The sequence below is a fragment of the Anthonomus grandis genome, chromosome 10 (assembly GCF_022605725.1).
Source record: "Anthonomus grandis grandis chromosome 10, icAntGran1.3, whole genome shotgun sequence".
Lineage (NCBI taxonomy): Eukaryota > Metazoa > Arthropoda > Insecta > Coleoptera > Curculionidae > Anthonomus > Anthonomus grandis.
The window spans coordinates 22,510,198-22,518,804 of record NC_065555.1 but is presented as its reverse complement, the minus strand read 5'-3'; positions in this window follow the sequence as shown (position 1 = coordinate 22,518,804).

Below are 8,607 nucleotides of genomic sequence, written 5' to 3'. Positions count from 1 at the left end.
TTCCTTGAAACAGACAATTTTTTTAGGGTCATTATAGGCCACAAAGATTCTCGATTTCTCCACTTGTCAGTTATTGCCACTATTTCTGGAATTGATGACGGATCGCCGATCATTTTGTCAGCTTTTTCAGAGCCTAGTCGTTCTGCAGCTGTATCACCTAAGTGGACATTGTATTTAACCCTCTTGTTCTACCATTCACGCTCAGCAAATTTTACGTAAGAGTGGCTCTTCATAGGAAGGGCACTGCCCCGCAAGTGCACGGCCCTTGCAACAAAGGAGGCGTGCAAGGTCCTTAACTTAACTGGATTCTTGCAGTAAGTGGGCCGTGCAGATGTTATGGCTTGTCTCCACACTTGATCTAGCGGGATTACCCCAGCGAGTTTTTAGGAGCGCTCCACGATCCCTCTACCACGATTTGTCTATAAAAATCTAATGGTGGTATACTCGGTATGGCTCAAGAGCGTAGCATATCGTTTCAATAGTGGTACCAATAATTGAACTCTTTTAATCAAAACTCAGTCAAAAATGTTGCCAAGTGTAGGTAGCAACCTTATCGGTCGTGCATTCACATCTTTTTTGGGTAGCCAGAATATTATTAATATCTTCCAGCATTTCGGGAATTTTCGTTGAGCCATACATCCATTATATAGGTCTCCTAGTTTATTTTTTAGTTCCTCCCATAGAATCGCTTCCGTCGGTATTCTGTTTTTATATCTAGATATGATTCATCGGAACATTAACCAATGTTCAGTTACGCTGTAAAGAATTGTAGTTTAAAATAATACGTTTTGATTTGCGTGGTGAGTTTTACCACCCAGCTCGCTCGATAGGGTAATCCCGTTTTGACACGAACTAAAATGTATTCAACTCTGTATTTGGCTTCTCAATCGCATGTTTTTGGTATAAAGCTGCTGTGCCCTCAAGTACTTATGAGCCCAGTAGCCCTAATCTTGCATTATAATTCGCCCTGGTGTACAAGAAGGGGTCAAAAAAAGTCTTAATTATCCAGAAAATTCCTATTTATTGGCTACCAGTTTCGTGACTTGTCACATCATCAGGCAAAGGACTAAAGTAAAAAAAAGACATTACAACTTTAAAATATAATAGAAAATACAACGGTTTTCTGGCGATACAAATTATGTTAGGTACTTACAATTATAAAACGAGATTTGTCAACATTATAAAATTAAAACACATAGAAACAGAATGGACATTTATATTAGTGTACGTGGACAACACAAATATTTTTTTAAATTTAATATATCAACGGGCTTTGGCCCAATATTACAAAAAAATATAAGAATAATAATTGGATGATTTAACTAACCTAACCCAACATACAATTAAAGTTTAGAATATAAAGATTACCTATAACTTGGAACAATCAGTTCAGAGAAAAAAAAAGACAATACTTATAGTTAACACAAAGGAACAATTACCATCACAATTCACAACACCTTATAGTTCTAGTTTAAGACAGCATTATCAATTAATAAGATTTAATTACTTAATGAACCCTGTGCGCCCCTCAAAGCAATCAATTACATCAGAATACTGATTAGCCAGCCTAACAGTCCTTGCCAGAAAAGAATTGTGACCATAATTTGTGCGGTGTGTTTGGCTGTAAAAAGAAGTAACTTGCCTTGTTGACCTAGGTGGAACAGGAACAGGTGGAATAGGTCTTTACTATTTTATTAAGAAGTGCAGGACAAAAGCTTTGAGAGTAAAGGATGTTGTAAAATACTTTCAAATCTTTATGTTTACGACGAGTTTCAAGACTTCTCAAATTCAATGAGGCTTCCATTTGCTGATAGTCCAACTCATCCTGATAATTTATAGGTACTCCATTTTGCTTAAAGGCAATATATCTTAAGAATTTATGTTGTACACTTTCAATCTTATGAATATGATTATTATAGTATGGAGACCAAACACAGGAACTGAATTCTAGATGAGGACGCACAAGTGCACAATAGAGCAAACAAATAGATGAAATATTATAAAAGTCCCTTGAGCACCTCTTGATAAATCCAAGCATCTGCAGAGACCTGGTAACCGCCCCCGAAATGTGCGGAATATAACTTAAAGGGCTATCCAGTGTCACACCTAAATCCTTAATATGAGAGACAGATTTCAATATGGTGTTACCAACAAAATAGGAGTGGTTTACGGGGTCTCTATTTCTTTTAAAGGACATTGAGTAACACTTTCCAGCATTTAGATCCATACCATTTGTTGTACACCAATCAACAAGCCCATCCAAATCCGATTGGAGTCTGAAACAGTCCTCCAGAGATGAGACTCTAAGGAAGAATTTTAAATCATCTGCAAAAAGAAAAAAGAAGCTGTACTGAAAGCATGTTGATATATCATTAATGTAGAGGTTAAATAACAAAGGCCCTAAGTGGGATCCTTGTGGGACACCAGACAGCACCATAATCTCCCGAGACTCAAAGCCCAGAACTCTAACGAGCTGCGTTCGACCCACCAGGTAGGACTCAAGTCATTTCAGCAGTGGATCCCCAATCCCTGATCTTTTCAACTTAAAGATCAAAAGCCTGTGATTAACCCTGTCGAAAGCCTTGGAGAAGTCGGTATACAAAGAGTGCACTTGATACCCCCTCTCCAAGGACTCAGACAGAAAATCAGTAAAGGATAGAATATTCAGTTCCGTAGAACGTCCTGCAATAAAACCAAATTGTTCATCTAATAATTGGCCATGAAGAAAAGATGTAAGGACAACACAAACAAACTTCTCAAACAATTTAGGAATCGTACTAAGAATACTGATTGGTCTATAATTCTGAACCTGCGAGCTGTCTCCAGCTTTAGGGATAGGTGTGATAAAACTGGTCTTCCAGTAGTCTGGAAAAATACCGGAAGTTAAAGACAAGTTGAAAATAATAAATAGAGGTCTCGCCAATAAAAAACTACACTGCCTTAGAAAAACCGGTGGTAAACCATCAGGTCCAGGACCCTTAGTCACATCCAGTCTGGACAGTTCGGTGTAGATATCTGAAATTGATATTTTAAGACTAGAGAGTTGAAAATGGTTAGAAGTCAAATCTTGAGGAATAATGCACTGTTTGTCAGTGTACATTTCTGAAAAATATTCTGCAAATAAGTTCGCAATGCCCTCACCTGAAGAGCAGGTAGTACCATTGTAAGAAATCACACTGGGAATTGCAGATCTGCCCTTTCTGGAGCGCACAAACTTCCAAAAGTTTCTCAAGCTGCTATTCAGGGAAAGCTCTGTAGCATAAATATAATCATCATAACACTGTCTTTTTAAGGATTTACATCTAGCCCTAATATTACAAAACTTAACATAATCAGAGTTCAATTTTGTGTTCATATATTGGTTATGCAATTTTTTCTTTTCAACAATCATAGTTTTAAGTTCTGTTAAAAACCAAATCGGAAATTTTTTAGTTAAATATTTTTTCAAAGGAACATAGAGATCAATGCACAAATAAATTATTTCATAAAAAATATTAATCATTTCATTAACAGATCTGTTAAAGAATAAAACGTCCCAATTAAAGCTTGAAAGAAAGGTTGAAACCAAATTAAAATTAAAATCCACTGAGCTAAAGTCTCTATAAAAACCCTTCCCAATAATCTCACCACTCCTAGCCCGAGTCACTGCAAGAGTAAAAGATAAGGGTGGGTGGTACCTGTCAGGTATTACGATAGCTGCCTCAGCCAAGGAAATGTCTAGATTCTGGTCCTCACTGAAGATCAGCTCGAGCACACAGTTGGTTACATTTCTAATAGTATTGACCTGGTATAAGTTGTGATAAGAGCACATAACTGAGACGGCTTCAATGGCTTCCACTTTGTTGGGTGATGCAGGTTGCACAGCAGTGCCAACAGAACTGAGTCCTTCGACAGACCAGGCAGCATGAGTCAAGTTAAAATCACCAAGAATGCATAGCCTACAATGGGGAAGATCATCACATAGCTTGTCCAGAGATTCACTAAATGCAACATAACACTCTAGAGCTGCCCTGGGAGGAAAATATCCAGTGCCCACAATAACTTGTTGCTCCCCTGAGCCAACCAAGACAAACAGATGTTCCATATGAGGGTCAGACTCAAGCAATGAACTCCTGATAGTTTTATGGACACCTATAAGTACGCCACCACCTCTTGAGTAAACACTAGTCTCAGTAGATCTGTCCTTTCTATAAATATTGTAATCATATAAATGCAACTCGTTGTCAGAGAAGTTGTTGGTTAACCAGGTCTCATTCAATACAATTATACCATATTGGGAGTAAGAAGCATTCATCACGAGAGAGTCCAATTTGGTTCTGAGGCCCCTAACATTTTGAAAATAAACCAGAAAATCATCGGAAGATCCAGCTAATTTTTTGATGTAATTTTGGGTACACCATTAACATATTTAATGGTCAGATTTTGTTCACCATTTTGTTGTCGGGTCTTTAATTCATTTTTTAAATTGTTTAGGTATTGACGCTGTTGAGAGGTTAAATCATTGTCAATAAAAACCCTCAGAGACCTGTCCACATTTCTTCTGCTTCTCAAAACTCTTCGAACATCCTCAGCACTGTGTAAAGTGACTCTTACTGATCTAAAACCGTTTTTGTTTCTCTTGCCTATACGACTGACACTTTTCACCTGGGTCTCAGAACCTACTAAATTTGAAATAAGAGAATTAACAGTATTCTGGTCTTCTTGTACACCTTTTTCAGGAAAATTAAAAATCATTATATTGCATGATCTTTTCTGTCGTTCTGTCATTTCATTCAAAACATCACTACAAGGCTGAGACTGTTAAGAAATTCCAGGATGGATAGTTGATTGACCTCCCGTACCATCCTTGAGCAAATTAAGATCTGTTTTGATATGATCAAGGGCCAAATCAAAGTTATGCTTCATCTCCTTTAGGCTATCCTTGAGTACTCTAAACTCGTTAACAAGTTCAAGTACTACATGGATTTTGGTTTTCACCTCAGCTACCTCACTCTCCAAGGCAGAAACACGGGTAGAAAGATTAAAAACTTCTTTAAGCTTAGGTGTACATTCCTTACACATATATGGCATTACCCGATTAGATAATGTCAATGTTCTAATCTCGGTTGAGGTAACCTCAGAGCATTTTTTGCACATAACATTTTTGCAATAGTCGCATGGAAAGCCAAAGATATCCTGAGAGTTTTTTGGTTCCTTAAAGATACAACTTGTTTTGCACTTGAAACATGTGCCAGACATTTTGAGGTTAGAATAAACACACTAATCACACTCCAGGAAACACAAGAAATGCACTCAAAAACCAACTCTACTCAATTAGATAATCTTATTATCAGTCCATTTGAGCAGTATATAGCAATACATTTGGAAATAATACACAAAAAAATCCAATTTAATTGGGAGCAAAATGTAAACAAACAACACAGGTTAGTAGGTTTTTACTTCAAATCCTCAAATCAAAAATCTTCAAATATAGCAAAAAATGTTTGATCTTTTCCACTCTTTTTATACCCTAAACCTTTTAAGTAATTAAACTACTTTATTACAGTATTATTTAGGTTAAAGGCATTAAGATTGTGTAATATTATTCGGTAGCTGTCACTTGTAAAATATAATAAAAACTTTTTAAAAATTACGTCCACATTAATATAAACAAATAAAAAACCCAAGATCAACACTGTACTATACGTGTATGTAGGTGTATATAATTTTCAATGTTAAAATCGTAAAAAAACGGACGCCACATTAATTTATTCAAACAAACAATATCATTAACGACATCTTTCTATTTACAAACCAATCATCAATTCGTGTATATAGGTTACTTACAGTACTATATATCTCATAAATATAAATTGCCTAGACGCGCGATAGATGACTCTACGGCTGTAGATCGTTTATAAATAATTATTAGTCAAATAAAGTTTTAATTAGGTTATTTTCTCCCATGTGAACTTGTATATTTAAGGAATTGTGATGGTCTTTCTTAAGTGATCTTTGAATTTCTAAGTACTCTAAGTTGTTCAAAAGGCGATTATCCTGAAAACGATGATTTATTTTAAAATTACTATTAAAATCTGTACAGTGTCCAGTTTCAATTATATGTTTAGCAAAAAGAGATTTCGAATTGTATTTTCTGATACATCTATTATGCTCTGCAAATCTGATCTTAAAATTTCGTTTTGTTCTTCCAATGTAATAATGTCCACACTCACAGGAAAATTTATATACACCCTTGCACACTAAAATATCATATTTATCTTTATTATTTAAAAAGAGATTACCCAATGTCTTCTGAGATTTAAAAGCAACTTTGATATTGTGTGAAGTTAAAAGTTTTTGTATTTTATAGGAAACAGGGCCATTAAATGTAAGAGCAACGAATTCATATTCTCCTTAATATGAACTCTATTCAATTTAAATAAACCCTATTTACAAGAGAATAGTGTTCACACCCACGCAGTCGATAACACTTTGCTGGTAAAAGAAGTAATCATGACGCGACGCTAAAAACTAACGTAACGTTTTGACCGACCCTCCTCAGGAAGCCTAGTCAAAGTCCTCGGCAAAGTTTAGCTCTCTTACTAGACTGCCGATATGAGTCAGTTGAGTCTTGAGAATCCAAGCTACTCGCTTCGGTTCGAACTTGACAGAAGCGCTACTGTATTGATTATTCTTGCCGCATCTGCCGAGGCCACTTGCTGACAGGGAGTGCCAGGTGGTGATCTTGGGTAACTGAGACGCTTGAGCAGCTAAGCTTTCCCAATAGGTTTTTGTCAAGCCTTTTCCCGTGTTTTTTCTGATACTAAATTCCATGCATCGGCCGCCATGTAGGCGCAACCTTTTAATCATTCGATCCATTATTAAAATTTCTTCGCTGTCATCATCGGCAAGCAGTATGTGCCTTAACAACTCCTTTTTCTTGAGTAACAAGTTGTACATGCTAAGGGCGAAATAATACAATACAAAACGTAGTGTTAATGTAATTTTTACAAATTTCACAAAATTTCGTACTTCTCAAAGAGTACACAGAAAAACACATTACATAAAAAGGAACGCAAAAGACGTAGACTTATTTTCAAATGTTTAAAACAACGGAAAACTGGCATACATATTTAAAAACTGAGAAAGACGTTAACAATTCACATGGTAGACAATATAAAAGTAAATGCTAAAATGCTACACACTCTTTTCTACAACCTTTTAACTATTTTTATAATACTGTAGTCCATGGGATAGGTGATAGAGGTGACGTTGGTCGAAGACAAAGTACCCTAAGATGAGAATGCCCGCATTAAAGATTAGTGTTGGGGAAGTTTGTATTTCTCAATATGTTCCGCTTTAGGATAGAACAACAATAAACTCAATTTACAGCACACAAATATATGCAGTTCCTCTAACTTCTCATCAACAATTGCAAACCGATCTGGACACTATTTGGAAGTGGTGCAGTGAATAGGTACTTCTTAACTTTACAAGTGTGTAGTGTTATATTTAAGGAAAAATAATCCCTAGTTACCCTACCAACTAAATAACATTGAACTTAAAAAAGTGGAATCTTATTGTGATCTCGAAATAATACTAAGGATCTCTCTTGGTCCTAGCATATTGCCTCAGTTCTGAAACGTGCAAACTCTATGATGCAGGTCCCGTCCGGTGCGCGACAAAAATTTACTTGAATTGTTGCAGCGACGCACTACACGATCTATAACTTATACGTATGGTTTGCGTCTGCCGAGACCTACCTACAGCGAGAGACTTTCAAATGCAAACTTGCTAACTTTTGAACAACTTCGTGGTGTTTTAATTTTTACATTCAGAATCCTTTATAGTTATTTGGGCTGTGATCTAAACGAACTATTTGAAAGAAATCGGGATATTAGACTTCGCGGTCACACTTTGAAATTAAAAAAACAGATGGATAAAATAAAAACACGTCAAATATTTTTGCCAAATAGAGTGTTCGATGTTTGGAATTCGTTACCCGTAGATGTGATAACTGTTCTTTCTGTAAACTGTTTTAAGAATGGTCTGGACAAATTGGACATGTTTAGTATTTAAATTTGGAAGCTGACATTTAAAGATTTATTAAAATATATTGTAATGCCTACTTAGTTCGTAGAGTTATACGGAATGTAAATTCTTGGCTGTCATCTATTAAAATAATAATAATAACAGAATAGTCCTAGGGTTGGAACCTTTGGTGTGATGTTCAAATTACGAGAGAGTTTTACCACTAACCAAAACTTTATTTTTACTCCCGAATAAAACTGTAGTTTAGATGTAGTAAAGATGCTAACATCGTTAGCGAAATACGTGTCGAGAGTAAAAATAAAGAGTATTGGTTAGTGGTAAAACTGTCTCGTAATTTAATTTATAACCGAGAATGTCAAATTAAAATTAAATAGCGTGGAGATGGCAATGGCAGTCAGAACAGAAAGCAAATCGGGAAAACCCAAGTTAAGAAATGAGTGCCTCTATCTATCGGAGAAAAGATAAAACAGCTTCTGTAATATATCGCAAACTAACTTACCGCGCCATCTTTCTATCAAGCGAACAATCCCAAAACAACTCGACACGTTCCTTCCATTTAACTTTCATTTCTAAACG